The 17,364-nt window shown below is 45.1% G+C and overlaps 1 protein-coding gene and 1 pseudogene across 3 annotated transcripts in view; one reads left to right on the top strand and one right to left on the bottom strand.

Annotated features, from left to right (window-relative positions):
• The window catches only part of DOCK1 (dedicator of cytokinesis 1), a 488,408-nt gene that overhangs the window by 141,461 nt on the left and 329,583 nt on the right, over positions 1–17,364 (bottom strand). The window lies entirely within an intron of this gene.
• LOC117998834 lies at positions 4,862–5,056 on the top strand (annotated as a pseudogene).

Raw genomic sequence — 17,364 nt, 5'->3', positions numbered from 1 at the left:
GGGGAGCCTGCTTCTCCCTCTGCCTCTGCCTCTCTCTCTCTATCTCTCATGAATAAATAAATAAAATCTTTAAAAAAAAAGAAGACATACAGATGGCCACCAGACACATGAAAAGATGCTCAACATCACTCATCCTCTGGGAAATGCAAATCAAAACTATAATGAGATATCACTTCACACCTGTCAAAATGGCTAAAATCAGGAGAGAGGAAACAACAGGCGTTGGCGACGATGTAGAGAAAAAGGAACCCTCATGCACTGTTGGTGGGAATGCAAACTGGTGAAGCCACTGTAGCCTCCCTGAGAACTGAAGTGGCTCAGCACTTGCATGCTTGAGGTAGACCAGGTGACCAGGAAGGTTCTAAGGGCAAGTCGGAGGTAAGAAGTCTGGCAGGGGAGGGGCTCTGGGGGAGGAGGACTCCTAGATGTTCTCACTGGGTTTTTTAGTAAATGAAGAACCCTCCTGTTTCTGCTGGTTTCCTTTTCTTTGTGTAGTCATTCCACAACTATATCCTGGGTGCCACCTCCAATGCTAGGTCTTATGCAGTATCTAAGGGCAATCTGGTCACAGAATCTGTTGCCAGGTTCAGAGGCGCTGAGCACCTGGCTCATCTGGCAGGCGAGTACGCTTCCCCTCTCTCACCCTCTGGCCCTGCACTCAACCCTCCCAGAGCTGTCAGCAGGTTGAAGAGGATGACCTGCCCGTAATGGGGGTCGGGAGGGAGAAGTGTGCCTTGGTGAAGGACCTATATCCACCTAAGCAGCAAAGCACTGCTCCCCTCACTGAGACTGACCCGTGCACCCGATCCAGGCTGGGCGCACCAAAGGAGGATGCCAGTGACACATGAAACTCGGTCCTGGCCCTTCAGTGTCCAGACCTGGGCACCAAGCCATAGGTCAGGGAAAGCCACAGCAACCTCAGGCCACCAGTGTCCTCTCTTCAGAGAGAGGCATTTTTTCTTTCTCACCTGTATTAATGTCTCCTTGCAAAGGCCGCTCCCACCAAGTCTGCGCTTCCCTGAAGTCTCCTGCCCTGGGCAGCCGTCCACCCTCCTCCCAGTGCTGTAGGGAAGGCCTCCCGGCATCCCACAGGGGGCACTCTTCCACTAGACCCCTTCTCATGGTCCTGCTGAGCTCCTGGTCAGCAGGTTCGGCGGGGCACTGCCGGGGACCTTGTTTGGTTTTTCCCCAGTCTTTCAGAGTACAAATTGAAACCTGTCAAACTGGGACTTCCCATCTGGGTTTTTGACATCCCCAATGACTACAAGGCAGCAAAGGAGCGGCCAGAGACAGGCCATGAGATTCGTCTGCCAATATCAACTCTCAGCTGGTCAGATGTCACTCCACGTCATCAGCAGGTTTTCCTCGGCAAGTGCAAAACATAACACCCATTGCTGTGGGTGAGCGACATGAATAACCTCATTCCCTCTTAAGTCAACGTGGTCAACAGTGTACCTGACGAGCAGGAAGCGGAGACATGCTCACTTTTAATCAAGTGACAGGGATGCAAGAGCGTACAAAGCTGTATGCGACAAAGCACCCGAAAACAAGTGAGTCAGGCAGTAATGACACACCCAGGATCTGTCCATTACCAATTTTCTTTTCTTCCCAACATTATCCCACTGTTACCCTGAAGCCCTGTGACACACGCTGGTGGCCCCTCTCTCTTGTGAAGACACACAAGAGACCCACAGCACGGCTTCACGCTCCCAGGTCCTATGAAGCAACACGGGAGAGCTCTGCAGCAGAGGCGGCCAGTGACTCACCTGTAGCAGTGAGGGTCCCCCCCGGAAAAGCCCCCCGGGTCCCTGAGGTCCCGGAGCCTGGAGCACTCGCAGCTGCCTTCCTAGAGGCTGGAGTTAGGGGTTCACAGAGCCCACAGTGTCTGGAAATATCCCATCTTGGGTGACACAGGTTCCCCAGCAAACATTTTACAGAGGATTTAAAAGGAAAAAGAGAGAGAGAGAGAGAGCCCGACCTGGAGTGGTCACATTGGAAATGCACATAATGAAAACTGTCCAAAATCAGAGTGGTCAATTAGAAATGCTGTCAGAGGCCAACCGTGACAGCTCAGACAAATCGATGAAATATATCTGGAGGCACTTGGGACACGCAGACTTTCCAAGGATCCGCTGGAGCTCACGCCTCGTGAGGCTGCAGATCCTTGCTCCAGAGCGGTACTGGGCGCCGAGCCTGACGGTGCAGGTCAGTGAGCACACCTTGGGGACAGAGGGAGCCCACGGAGTCCAGCTGCACCTGCCTCCTCACACACACAGTAGTGCTGCTAACGACCCCTTATTTAACCATTTATGGCCAGCACCTCACTCCACTTGGCTCGTGAGCGGAAATGCCGTCTGTCCCTGAGTTCTATCTAGTTAGGCTTATAACAAACAGTAGAGCAGGGAGGTTGAGGTTCTGCGTCCTGAACAAGGAGAAGACAAATACCAGGCAACTGTAGGTTGGCTGCTGAGCCCTGTCTGACCTAGAGCAAGCCCCCACCCCCCTCACGTTCTCACAGGGGACTGACCCAACTGGGGGGGGGGAGGTGTCCTTCTCACTTACAATAATCCCCCATCTCCAGCACTTGGTTGATACCTGGACTGATATGAGGCATCTGAATCCCCTGGGGATTCCATCCAGGATTTCTAGAACTGAAACAAGGGTCAGGTATGATCTCTGAGCACAGGAGCTATGGGGGCTGGACTGAGCATGGTGAGTGGCCATATTCTCTGCCTGCCACGAGGATGAAGGGACAAGGCAAGAGGGAATGCAGCACTCAGGGGCAAAGAGGAAAGACAACATTCAAGCCACTAGTTCTGATCATCCCCAGATGCCCATCTAAATACTGCCTTACACATGCCTCAACAATCCTTTCAGTAAACCTATGTTGTACCTAAGCTACTCTGAGCCTGTGTCCTGATCCTTGTAACCAAGAGCCTTGAGTAACAACAGATTCAAAGGAGAAGACACCCGTTGGCTTCCCAATCTCTTCCCTAAACCAGGAGCAGTCAGATTCTAGATATGTGTCCATGGTTGAAGCAGAAGGAGAGGCAAAGTCTCAGTTATGACATCCATCCCCAAGGCCCAGCAACCTTGGAACACTGACTCCCAGGTTCTTATAAAACTAAACATGTGATTACCATATGACTCAGCTACTCTTTAGGCATAAACCCCTCTACACAAATGACCATAGCAGCTTTATTCATTACAGCCCCTAGGCTGGTCATGACCCAGATGTCCTGTAATGGTTAAAAGTGTGCTACATCCATACTATGCAAGAGTACTTAGCAATCAAAGGAAAATCTAACAATACATACAACAACTCAAGTGGATCTCAAGGGAATTAGGCTGAGTGAAAAACTCTCCACTCTCAAAGGTTATGCACCATATGATCCCCATCTACACAACACGCCTCAAGTGAAAAAGAAGTAGAGACAAGGAAGAGACTGGATTTGGCAGGAGTTAGGGAGGGCGAGGAGAAGGGGAGTGATTGTGGCTATCCCAGGGGGACAGGAAGGATCCTGGGGTGGAAGTATTCACATCTTGATCGTGGTGTTGGTCACATGAATCTATATGTGGGACAAACTGCACAGAACTAAATACACACACCATACACACAAACGAATGAGCTCATGTAAAACTAGTAAAATCTAAATAAAGTCCATGAATTGCATCAATGTCGAGTTTCTTGGTTGTGATACAACATCATTCTGTAAGATGTTACCAATGGGAGAAATTGGGTGAAGGGTACGTGGATCTCTTCACAGTATTTTTTAATGCTGCAGGGAAATCTGTAATTATCTGAAAGTAACAAGCTAAAGAAATGCAATAAAAAAATCTGTTTTCTACTACAAAGTACTCTTACCTTCATTGTGAATATCACAGAAAAGAGGTTTGATCACACTATCTAAATAAACATACTATAAAAACACATGAAATGAGGAAAAAAAGTAAATCCTATCTGAAGCAACATCATCCAGATCCAATTAACTCTAATATTTTTCACATGTGATCTCTGGCATTAATTTAAAAACTCCAGGCATACAAGAAATCAAGATACAACCACAGACCAAGACCCCTTTCCCCACAAAAAAAAAAAAAAAAGACAATAGAAACAGACCTGCCAATAGTGTTTCAGTGATTAAAAACATGGATAAATAATTTTATTTTGGGTTAGCAAAAATAACCAAATGGAAATTCCATAACAGAAATTTAGAACATAATACGTAAGTTTACCAGCATAATACAAGAGAGAGAAAAGAAATACGGAACTGGAAGATACTTCAGAAAAAGAAATCTAGACTAAAGCACAGATAGAAAATGGATGGAAAGCCTAACTAAAAAAAGAGCGTAAGAGATATATGTAATATGATGCAAAAGTCTTAAGAAGTATATAACTGAGTGTTAGAAAAAGGAAAGAAAGACAACGAGAGAAGCAATAACAATAGAGAGACTGAAGATTTTCCAAAACATTATGAATTCAAAGCACTGTAGAAAACAAGCAAATAATCCCCCCCCACACACACACATACACCTAGACGTACAAAATGACACTGAGATGCCATCTCTTACTTGATTAATTGGCAAAAATATAAAAGTCTGGCAACTTAATATGTTGGAAAGACTGGGGAATTAAGCATGGCCATTTATTTCTGGTGGGAATGGACAACTGAATGATCCTATGACGTGGAATTGGGATTTATTGACCAAAATTACACATCTTTCATCTAACCAACCCACTGCAAAGAATCTTTCAGAAAGATACACTGGCAAAACTATGAGAAGATGTGGGCACAAGGACATTACTTGAAGCACGATCTCTAGAGCAAAGAATAAGAACAATCAAATGTCCATTAATAGGAGCTTTGCGCAGTGGCAGTATTGTAGCCAAGGAGGTTTATCCGAGGCGCAATTAGTGCTAATTGAAAATGTCCATTAACAGGGACTGAATGAACTACAGTACACTTATACAATGGAGTACAATGCAGTGGTAAACAGTGATGAGCAATATTTCTACGTACTGCTCCTGACTAATTTCCAAATGCAAAGTTAGATGGAAAGAGCAAGGTAGAAAACTTTATATAACATGCCACCATTTAATTAAGAATAGGAATGGAGAGGAATATATATATCTGTGTATTTACTTACATTAAAAATTAAGTAACAATGTATAGATAAGCAACAAATTAATGTTTTCCTGTAGAGAAAAAGAGGGGCAGAAATGAAAGTGACCTAAACACGTCTGTTTAGTATATTTGATACACATAATTATAAAACAAAATAAAAGGGCAACCAATAAAAGTCAAGAATAAAATGAAATTATCCTAAATATCAAACTGATGACTTTAGCCACACAGGGGAATCACTTCAAGTGTGCGCAAAACAAAATAATTCGACTGTTTACTTCTTGTGGGATACATCCAAAAAAAAAAAAAAGAAGAAGTAATCACATTGTTAGCAATAATATTGGTATTTCTATTCTGAAACTATTTTACACACTTATATGTGTGTGCGCGATAAATAAATGTTATACGTTATTATTCTCTATTATATACTATGTATTATAAATTATGTATTATTCACACACACACCTATACACATATAATTACACACAGATATGGATAAAGGAAAAAGTCATTATGCTAGCATAATTAGGAACCAAGATTTTTGTGGAAGAAAAAGAAATTTACAAATAAAAACAACAACAAAAAAGGTGAGTAAAAACTCCATAATCGTAACGTGGAATTGGAAATATCAGTCAGATTTCATGCTGTTGCTTTTTCTATTGAAAATGTATTGCCCAGCCCTGCCTACTAAAAGGCGTGGAAGCAACGACAAACTCAAGTTGTAATGAGCACCCTTATTGCCCAGCTTATGATCTCTAAATACCAAATCCCATGAAAAGCAACTACAGTTCACTGGCTGACTCCAGGTACGGAGCAAAAAATGTACCAGATCAGCCAGGGAAATTTTGTCATATCAGAAAGCCAAGCCAGGATGCAGACGATACATACAAGCTTAGCCATGGGTTATGATGTTACAGTTGAATGACGGCCGTAACAGTGTCACTACACTATTCTACTTTTGCATACATACAAAAGCTCCCATAATAAAAAGTTAAAAATGAATAAATAAGTAAATAAATAAACAAACACACTGGGATGAAAACCCCACCAGAGGAAAAGGCACATCCCCTTCCGAGCAGCAACAAGACTCAATAGAAAGAATGAAAGCCAAACCATAGCAAAATTATCAAGTTGCCGAAAAAAAGTAACAGCCAGTCTAAAATTCTTTACCTAAAACAGTCCTTAAAAATGAAGTCAAACCGAAGACATTTTAGACAAATAATTAAAGAATTCAAAATCAACAGGTTCAAGTGTTCTTCGAGCAGGGAAAAAAAAAAAGTTCCGGAGGGAAAGTAAGGGGTACATGAAGGGATCATTTAATTACCATGGAAAGGGAGTCAGGTAGAGGCCTACCCTGGAAGTTACCTGAAGGGAAGGCAGGAAATGGAGACCTGGAGAGAGGCAGGCGGGCAGCTGAGTCTGGGGGCCAAGTGGCCTGGGAAGTCCACCAGAAAAGGCACATGCCAGGACACCACGCCTGCTCTGGCATCTGACAGATGATTTGAGAGGGAGTGGCGACCCTAGGTTCCCCGGAGCCCAAGTCTATCAAATCAGCTCATTGAATCGTCGGCTCAGATAGTTCCACTGAGGCTAGAGGGAGGGCTTCCAGGTAACCTCTGGCTACAAAGCCATTTTCACAGGCTGTAAAGCACCATGGTGAGGTTGCTGAAGCATGTTTTGAAACGCATCCTCAGATGGCCCACACTCCACCCTGCCCCAGCAGCAGTTTATAAAGACCACCAAGACCTCAAGGACAGCTTGACCTTCACCAAGTGAGTGTGCCTGCACTCCTCACTCCCAAAGCCCGGCCCCCTGCAGATGGGACAGATGGCATCTGGGTTGCTCCGCATGGACACCTTGTGTGACCTCCACACTGATGGGGAAACAGGGTGGGGAACCCCCACCGCCAAAGCCAGTAAAGAGGAAACAGACGAATAAACCAGAAAGTTCTACGTAAAATGGTCAGCAAGGTCATTAGTGAGTGACAAGCCATTTTACTTTTTTTCTTTTTTTAAAGATTTTATTTCTTTATTTGACAGAGAGAGGGAACACAAGCAGGGGGAGGGGGAGAGGGAGAAGCAAGCCTCCCGTGGAGCAGGGAGCCCGATGCGGGGCTCGATCCTAGAACCCTGGGATCATGACCTGAGCCGAAGGCAGATGCTTAACAACTGAGCCACCCAGGCACCCCAGTTTCACTTTCTATCTTCCAATGTTTTCCATAAATAAACATGGATCTCCTTGATGAAATAAACAAAATACACCAAGCACGAAATTCAGCACCATAAAATGTGCCTGTTTCACACTCAGATCTAATACAAATCCAATCAGAACTTGAAAATAGTTATTTTTGAGAGGAGATTAGACAATATCATTTTATTTTACTTTATTTTTTTTAGACAATGTGACTTTAAATCTCATTTGTTAGAACAATAGTTTAGAATAATGAAGAAGAAACAAAGAAGGGTAAGAGAGCTTCTAGAGCTGCCAGATATTAAAACATGCCTTTACAGTAATAATCAAAATAATGTGGTCCTGACCCAAGAATTAAAGATGATATCACTGAAGCAACAGATCACCCAGAAATGACCAATAACATTACCTAAAAAATTTAACTGAAAGATCATTTTTAAACTATAAGAAGATTATTTAATAAATGGTGTCATAGTAACTATTTGCAATTTCAAAATCAATTCAGATACATTTAGCACAGAGTCAAATTCCAAATTAAACTAAAAATGTAAATATAAAATAATAAAATAAATATAAACCCTAGAATTGAATGTCAAATTTGTGGACAGAGGGTGCTAAAATAGAGAAATGATAAAAAGACACATAGAAAGATGTGAGAAGTTAGTATTTGTATGTAAAGTAACATAAACATGTTAAGCATTAAATATATATATATATATATATATACACATTCATATACATATAACCAAGTGAGATGGCAAACAACAACACAGAAAAAAGCATTCGTGAAAAATTAAATGGGTTCCTTTGAGCACGGTCTAAAAATGCTAATAAAATTCTTAAGAAAAAACATTGAAACCCAATACATAAATAGGCAAAACATGTGAACAGTTTATAGAACAGAAACTACAGTTAGAAAGAAAATGGATAGGGGAGCCTGGGTGGCTCAGTCGTTAAGCATCTGCCTTCGGCTCAGGTCATGATCCCAGAGTCGTGGGATCAAGCCCTGCACTAGGCTCCCTGCGCAGCAGGAAGCCTGCCTTTCCCTCTCCCACTCCCCCTGCTTGTGTCCCCTCTCTTGCTGTGTCTCTCTCTGTCATATAAATAAATAAATCTTTAAAAAAAAAAGAAAATGGATAGAAACTATATTAACCTGCAAAAAAAAAAGAAAGAAAAAATATAGTTATAAACAAAATAAGGCAACTGTTTACCTGTTAAATTAACAAAACTTTCACTTTGAGGATAATACTGAATTCTGACAAGGGCGCAATAAAATTGGTAAAAATCCTCTTGGAAAGCAATTTGACAATATGTATCAGGCCCCAGTAATCCCATTTCTGGGAATGCATCCTAGGAAATAATCCAAAATACAGAAACCATATGCATGAAGACACTCACCACAATGTTATCAGTAACAGAAACAACTTGAGAGCAACCTAAAAGTATACAACATGAGAGACTGTGCTGGCAAATCACTGGACTGATTCGCATGCAGCCAGTAAGAAAGTTGCTGACGATGGGTCTGTAGTAAGATGGGAAATCCTTGTGATAGACTGGTGCGTAAAAAAATGCAGTGCACAGATGATATTTCTACTACGATCACGAGAAAGTAAAATAAACACGCATAACGATCTGCAGGAATCCAAACTAAGAAGAGCTGCGTGGTAGGGGAGTCTATGTACTTTTCTTACTCCTTTCCGGGTAGGTAGAGGATGGTTCTCTTCCTTCCATAATTAATGAATATAATGATGTGAAAGGAGCACTCTTTCGTGCTCTTTGCCCTGGGAGGTTGCTATGGGAGACGGCGTGCCTTCTGGAGCCTTCTGTGAACACCGTGCTGAGAAATCAGGTCAAGGCTGCACAACTGGGCTCAGCGCATGCTAAGGGCTTTGCCCCCATCTCACCGGCTTGCTTGGCTATGAAGTCTACTTCCCTCCCTCCCCTACCCTGCTACTTGCAACGATGATGGCCTGTGGCCAACCAGGAGCCCAGCAGTTCCATCCAAGGGTGCAGGCATGAGAGAACAGCTGGTGGAGACAAACTGATGAGTCATGACTTGATGCCCCGAGCAGCACCCCGAAGCCACGCTCCTTGAACTCCACAACTGGCCTTCAAGGCCTGCTTCTGCAGCCAAGCGAAGGGCACCGTGGGCCAACACGGACCCAGCGACACTCGGTCCCCCGCTTTATTTGGTCCCCCAGGTCCCCCACAAGGCCCCGCTCGTCTACCGCACTTTGAGCTCACAGGACACATCGCCCTTGTTTGGAGAACTCTGCCCATGTACCTGTTCTCATGTGGCAGGAGGAAAGAAAACAGAGAAGTCGCTGACAATCCACGAGTTGCATTGGTTTGCCCCTCTGACAGGTCCACAGTATCACCCTGCAGAGACTGCCCTTTCTTCCTGTGTTTCTTTTATAAAAAGTCTGCCACTAAGAAATGACAACTGTATGTCACCAAAACAGAGCCTGCTCTCAAGACTCAGTGTAACTCTGGAAGATGCTGAAGTAAAGAGAATACAGAGCCAATCGCCCACTTATTGCTGCTGAATAAGCATGGGAAAAATGGCCAAGAGGAGAGAGAAAAAAACAATGGGTGGGAGAGTATGGTATGGAAATTGAAAGGTGGAGGGTGACTGCCTTGTGGGTTTACACTGGCTTCTTTAAATTAATCTCGGCAACTGAATTCTGACCACCGTTCGTTCTGGGCAGACCCCCATCTGGTGGCTAAGGCCTCAAGGAGTCTACGCACAACTCAGCCAGAGGGTGGCGGCTTGCGGTCACCTGCACAGGACCCAGGTGCTGGCTCTGCTCTCTCTCCCACTCTCTAGGATTCAACTACCTGCCAGAAGTCCCTGCCTGTTCCTCAGGCTCACAGACTCCATGGAGGAACCACGGAGCTCTGTGCAAGTCACATCAGTCTGTGCCTTTGACTTCTCTTCCATAAAGAGGGAACAATGAAGCAGAAGAGGAAAGAGGCCCTGGGATCTTCCATGCTTAACACAAAGGCCCAGAAACCTGGAGCCTTCTGGAAGATTCTGTGACCCTGTATGCCCGAAGCCCTGAAGAATGGGACATCACCGAAAGACAAAGTAACAGCTGTATTTTCAAGCATATGTGATGTTGCTGATCCAAGGAATCAGAATCATGGCTAATAAAGGTGCTCCTCAGGACCGTAATCATGAACTATCAACCTTTCCACAAAGCCATGCAGAAGGGTAGCAGCAGTTCAAACTCATTCTCCCAACAGGATCTCAGAATCAAGTAGGTTTTGAAAACAATCTAAACACTTAAAATGGGTGAACTGCCCTACACGTAGACTATACCTCCATAACCCTGATGAAAGAATAAGTCACTTAAAGAAAACCAGCTCAAAGTCCTTTGCAATAATGATGCTGCCGTAAGCAATGATTGAGGATTTTCCCCTTTGGGAGTAGGGATACCTGCTTCTTCCCCTCAGGTTTTCCTCCAAGAAACTGGTAACCCCCCCCATAAAAAATAAAAGAAAGAAGATTAAAAACCACCAAAACATTACACTTACTTATATACATAAAATTTCACATACTGTAACCAATTCTGAAGATAATACTGTTTTTGCTTGGTAAAAGTCTTACAACAGACAAAGCAATTGAGTCTTTCCTGATATTCCTGGGTTTTTTTTTTTTTGCCAATGTGATGGTGTGATAAGATGTAATAGGTACGGAAAAGTCTACATTTGTTTAAATTTTAGTTGATTAGAAACTCTGACTCAGCTGAGCCAAAGGAGACAGCTCACTTTTCCCTGAGTGGGAGACCCGGAGGACCACCCCCACTTAGGATCCAATTGTCTATAATTTGTACAAAAGGACAAAATTCAGTCAGTGCCCCCATAAACCTTGTAGAGAACTTCCTACAGCAAAAAGCACACATATCTCCCTAAGTACATCTGGTGGTGGGAAGGAGAAAAGAGGAAAGGAAAATGTGTGGTAAACGAACTATGCATTCCAGGATAATTTTGAGCACCTAGTAGGTGTTAAGCCCTATTCTAGAATTCACATATCAGGACAAAAAAGAAAAACCATGCCTGTTTCGGTAGGCAAAATAATAGCCCCCCCCCCATGATGTCTGCCATACTCCGCAGAAGCTGTGAATGTGGGTTATGTTACATGCAAGGGGATTAGAAGGTTGCAGGTTGCTGACCTTGAGATGGGAGCTTAGCCTGGATTATCCGGGCGGGCCCAGTATAATCACAACAGTCTTTCTAAGTGGGAGAGGGAGGCAGAGGGGTCGATGTCAGACTTCTAGAGTATGAGCAGGATTCTTCTGGTCCCTGCTGTCTTTGAAGATGCAAGCGGACCATGCACCAAGAAAGGCGGGCACGCCCCCAGAACTGGAAAAGGCAAGAAAACGGATTCTCCAGAAAAGACTGCAGCCCTACGGACAACTGATTTTTGCGCAGGAGACCCTTTTGGACTCCTGACCCCCCGAACTGTGAGATCATGACTGTGCTGTGAGCCACTCTGCTTGTGGTCATTTGCTGTAGCAGCCGCGGGGCGCGACCACACCTGCCCTCACGCATGAGAAACCCCTTGGCGGTTCCTATGGAAACAATACATCCTGAGGCTACCGTTCGGGAATCCTGTGATCTGGCCTGAGAGCCTCTCTCCACGGCCCTAGCCTGCTAAATCCCGTGGTCCTCTCCGCTCAGCCATCCTGGGTTACCAGGTGATCCCCCAACAAAGGCCCTGGGGCAGCCCTCCGTTTGTGCACACTCTTTGCCCCAAGGCACCGGGACTGCCCCCAACACACACACCTTGTGCCAATCAAATCCTACTCTCCCTTTAAAATAGGTACCCAACTCTTGCGATGAGAATGTGTGGGCGCTGGATGAGGTCGGGTGGCTTCTGCTGGCCTCTGACTGCCGCAGGCTCTCTGGGTCCCTGAGCCACGAGACAAGAAGGACAGAACATGTGCCTTCCAGGGGCATCACACGCTCAAGCAGCACCTGCTATACCAATTTCCAAGGACCAGAACCGAAGCCTGGCAAACAACGAAAGACTCCTCCTAACCCTTTCTGGAATGATATGTCCTTTTATGTTCCTCCAGGAGGGGCGAGAACCGTCCTATTACAAATTGTCCCAGCAAAGGCGGTCTCTATGTCAATACCTGGGTGCTTACACATACTAACCCATGTATCATTTCCCAACAAGCCACAAAACTACTCGAGACCATGACAATTTGCTCTGCCATGGCTCAACGAGCTAATCCCTCTCTCTTGCTAACTTTCTACCAATTATGACTTTGGCAAAGCATTTTAGGAATGCCACGGCTTTATGAATTTGCTTCTTGAAGAACATTAAACAAATCCACTTTTCAATTTAAAAATAAAACTGTATCAGTGTGGCAAAGCCCTTGGGCCTCCCTTCCCAGCCACGTTGGAAAGACAGAGACAAAGTCTCCAGCCCAAACCAAACAAGGAAGCCAAGGCGGTTATTGAAAACAAATACTCACTAAATGGAAATATATTAAATAAGGCTGTACTGTAAATTCCAACAGAATAACTTGCTAAACTAAACAGTGTCAGCAATTCGCTAACTCAAGGAATAAAATGAGGGCCATGACCCTGAACTGATCTTTTGTTTCCTCTGTACCATTTTGCAGCCGGAAAGTGGAAAACAAGTCTTTGATTTTCCCGAGCGTGGAGCATAAAACCCAGAAGGGCATCCTGGATTGGACGTGAGCCGGGTCATCTCTCAGCCAATGTTGGAGAAGCATGGTGTCCTGCATTTCTGCTCTAAGCCCCGAACTTGCCCGCACGTCCTGCGTCTCTGCAGTCACTGACCTACGCCTGGAGCGCGCCGATGTCAGAGCACTCCGGGGGAGGCCAAGTGCCTGCAAGAATGGCGAACAAATTGCCAGCCTTGTCCCCAGCAGCTGTCAGGGCTGAGGGGGTCCCCCTCATTTTGGCCTTCGATTTTCCAAGTGTCTGAAAGCTGAATGCAGGGTGAGGAGAAAGGTGAGGATATGCTCGGTGAAATGTGTGGCAGTTTTGTCTACGTTGAAAAAAAAAAAAGAGCGAGAGAGATGTTCACTCTCAGGGCATTTTCCTCAAAGAACAAAGGTTTCTCCCTGTTTAAAAAATAAAACAAAAAAAAATAAAACATAAAACATAATACACGAAATTCATTTTGAAAACCACAAAAATTTCTAAACAAATGAATGTGTTCTCCAAGTAGGACATCTGACCCAATTGTAAGGTCACTTTTCTACAGTTCAGTTAGAGGGAGGTATTCCGTGGGAAAAGCCCTGCTGTGATGAGTGACAAATGGTGGAGTCAAAGAGACCCTCCCTCAGCCCCGCAGCCTCTCCCATGCTTCCCAAGCTCACAAGCACATGCACGTGACCTGCGGGGGTCCCGCGGGGAAGCGGCCCAGGCCAGAGGGGCCTTCTGTCTGTGCTGTCCTTGCACAGCACATTGCAGAAGGATGAGAGCAGGCTCTGCAGGGAACACTAATACTTTTATTTGAATTCCTGCCCTGTCTCTGTCCCCTGACAAAGATCCTCTCCTCGACCAAACTCAGGCTCTCCTGAACTCTCCCCTCAACAGGCCCTGACTTTTAGGCTTCTGTGTTCATCTCCACATTGACCACTAGCAAGAACCCCACTCAGTTTAGCCAGAATCCCCCACCCTCGATATGGGATGGCGCGCCTCACCCCTACGATCCCCCTGGTGATGTCTGACCACGCTGGCCTGCCTTCAGCAGGAATCCTGTTAGGTCGGTTTAGCCAGGATATCCCCCTAGCCACGATGTTTCTTCAGTGATCTTCCATCCACAGACCCTCACCTGCTCTGTGCTATAAATCCCCACTTGCCCAGGCTGCGCTTGGAGTGGAGCCCCGTCTCTCTCTCCCACTGCAAAACCTGCTTTACTGATCTTTGACAAGTGTCATGAACAACTTTTTTTCTTTAGGGTCCCTAACATGTGCTTAGCTAGCAGAGGGTTAGCACTGGTGCAGTAAGTTCTACATCAAAACAATGGGGGGAAGGTTTGTCCAAGCAGTTACAATCCTGGATGATCGCATGCCTTTACACCCCGCTCACCCCTACAGGGGAAAAGAAGGTACAATGGAGGTGAAAAGTCACAAGATTAAAAATTTAGAACAGCTAATTAGAACAGCCATGTTTTGGGGCCAGGCAAACCTGGGTCTGAATTTGGTCTTCTCTGTTTAGTCGTACGACCTCATGTTAACCCCTAAGTCAGTATCAACTTGGCTTGCAAAATAAGGACCATATGACCGGCCTTCTTCGACTGAGAGGATTAAATAAAATGATGCGAGTACAGCTCAGACTAACGGCTTAATGAAGATTAAAGATGATGATTTTTGTCATCCTTGATAATAATTCCTGCAAAACACACCTGGAATTCTAAGAAACGATCTGAGCCTTTGCAAGCTGTCTCAAAGCATCATGAACACTACTTTATTGCGAAAAAGCCATGCCTACGGATTTACACCCCTCTGCAGGAGACACTACATGGAAAAATTATTAATTAAATATGTCACAGGAACAACAGGTTCATCAATTCATCAAATACTTCCTGGGAACCCAGATGTCCCTAGTGCAGGTGGTGGGTCCCATGCTGGAGTTTCTAGGGGTTCATATCTCAAGAGTCCATTTAAGAACTCATTTCTTATTTAGGTACTCATTTCTGCCCCCATCATCTTAGAAGCAGCAAACATTCTGTCTTACAAAAGGAAACGTGCTATTTTGGTAAAAAATGCTACGAGCGTCTCATGAGCCTGATAAGATGGGTGATTACCTTTTGCTAAGAAAGAGCACACCTTTTTTGAAGGAAAACAAAATAAATTTCCCTCCTCTCCTCTCTCCACATCCCTGTGCCCAGCGCCCCCCCACCCCGCCCCCGCCATCTCACATCCTGGATGGTGCTTTTCCATGTGACCTCAGTCACCCTGTCATCAGGCACCACGTGTCACATCAATTACCACGTGATCAGCTGGTGCTTCACATCATGATGAAGTTCAGTACTCAGGGCCAGAGAAGAACATAAACCTTTAAAGTTAAATCAACCTTCCTTTATAACTTTCCAAATTCAGTTTGCTGGAACTCCTTCACCCTCACCCAATTCTCCCCAGGATGGGATGAGGGATATTTAGGAGAAAAGTGAGAACAAAACCCTCTGGTCCACTGACTTCCAGTTCTACCTCCTTTATGACTTTTCCCTCAGATCTTCATAAAACTTGGTCTCGGGGGCGCCTGGGTGGCTCAGTTGGTTAAGCGACTGCCTTCGGCTCAGGTCATGATCCTGGAGTCCCGGGATCGAGTCCCGCATCGGACTCCCTGCTCGGCAGGGAGTCTGCTTCTCCCTCTGACCCTCCTCCCTCTCATGCTCTCTGTCTCTCATTCTCTCTCTCTCAAATTAAAAAATAATAATAATAATAAATAAATAAATAAAAAATAAATAAATAAAACTTGGTCTCACTTTCGGAGGATCTAACCCGCCACCCCAGAGGTCAGTGCACAGCTAGTTAGTGAGAGCAGACACCCCGGCTGTGTCACCAACAGGACTGACTTAATGCTAGTTTAAGTGTGTTGTGTCTCTCCATGGGAAGGTCCAACACAATCTAGTGCAGGCCTCTGTTCTAACGTCCATGGACTGGAGAGACATCCGTAAGCAGAAATGCCTTACCCCCAACACTCACCAAGGAAGATCTAACTTCTACTTTAACAGAGTTGTTGGATTTTTTTTTTTGAATCTGTACAACAATGACTACAGGTTCCATTCAGGAGCTCCCCTGTGGTTGGGAGCTAAGAACAAAGCACACACACATATGTCCACACGGTTGTACGTGCTCTCCACCTGGTTTCTGCCCGTTAAACCTGTGAGCATAACCACCTGGTGGATATTATATAAAATGATAAAGTAGGACTATGAAAGGAAAGTTGACTTTTATGTGAAAATGAAGTTGAAGCTTTGAAAAGAGTAAAAAGATGAGTCACTTTAAAAATCGCTGTCAAATCAGGTGGCCATGAGACACCTGGGAGAGCCCTAGCAATCCAAAAATAGTCCGCGCTGCTGTACAAGCTGGCTTCCATCCCTCAGTTGGAAGGGATGAAGGGTTGTTACCAGAGGTGCTCTCTGCCAGAAAGCCAATGTGAGAGGCTCAGCAGGAGACCCACCTGCATTCCACCGAAGTAAAACAGCATGATGAGCATAGCTTGTGACTTGAATGTAGGTTGACCACTCATAAGTTAAGTGTGGGTGGTCTACGTATGTTATGTTTTCAATGATTCACTACCTGACCACATTTTTCAATTAACAACCAATTATGTTATGATTGAATTGGATGAGATGCTTCTGCAGGATTGAAAACAGAACAAATGTTCAAGTTAAAAGGCCATCAGGATCATTGGTGCTCAACAGGTATTTCTACAGTTCCATCTTTTCTAACAGGGAAACTGATCCAGTGGTGCTCGCTCCCAACCCTCAACACTGCGGCAGCTATGACAGGAATCCCTTCGTCACGGCTGCTCACGTGGCATTAAGTTTCCACTGGACCAAGAGAGGAGACACTTCTGTAGGAACGTGCTTGGTAAAATACATCTAGGCCATTAGCTTTCTGAGCTCGGCACGTGCTGACCAGCTGCTCGCGGGCACCGGGGACATCGGTCTTCTGTCCTGGAGGAACTAGGGAGGTGAAGTCAGCACCAGGAAATGGCCCAGGACGCTTACCATGTGATTTCTAAAGTCCCTTCATGCCTTCTGCTGTGGAGAAGCAGGGGCAGTAGTGGCCTCGTGGAGACCAAAGAGCAGCTGGGGTGACTGAGGAAGAATTTGATTCTCAGAATGTTTGCGGCATCCAAGATTCCCGGGGCCTGATAAGGAAGCTCTGCACAGAGCTGTATATTCTGTACTTGTCAACAAACAGACAAAGAACTGAAGCACACACCACAGCTGGGACCTGAAATGTCCATCAGGCCAGAGTATGTCCTGTTTTGTTGTCCTTAAGGAGTGGAGGTGAGGAAGATACGAGGCATGGGACGGAAGCAGCAG

This window comes from Mirounga leonina, unplaced genomic scaffold, assembly GCF_011800145.1.
Source record: "Mirounga leonina isolate KUSES-001 unplaced genomic scaffold, KU_Mleo_1.0 Mir_114, whole genome shotgun sequence".
In the NCBI taxonomy this organism is placed as follows: Eukaryota; Metazoa; Chordata; class Mammalia; order Carnivora; family Phocidae; genus Mirounga; species Mirounga leonina.
This window is presented reverse-complemented; position numbering and strand designations above follow the sequence as displayed.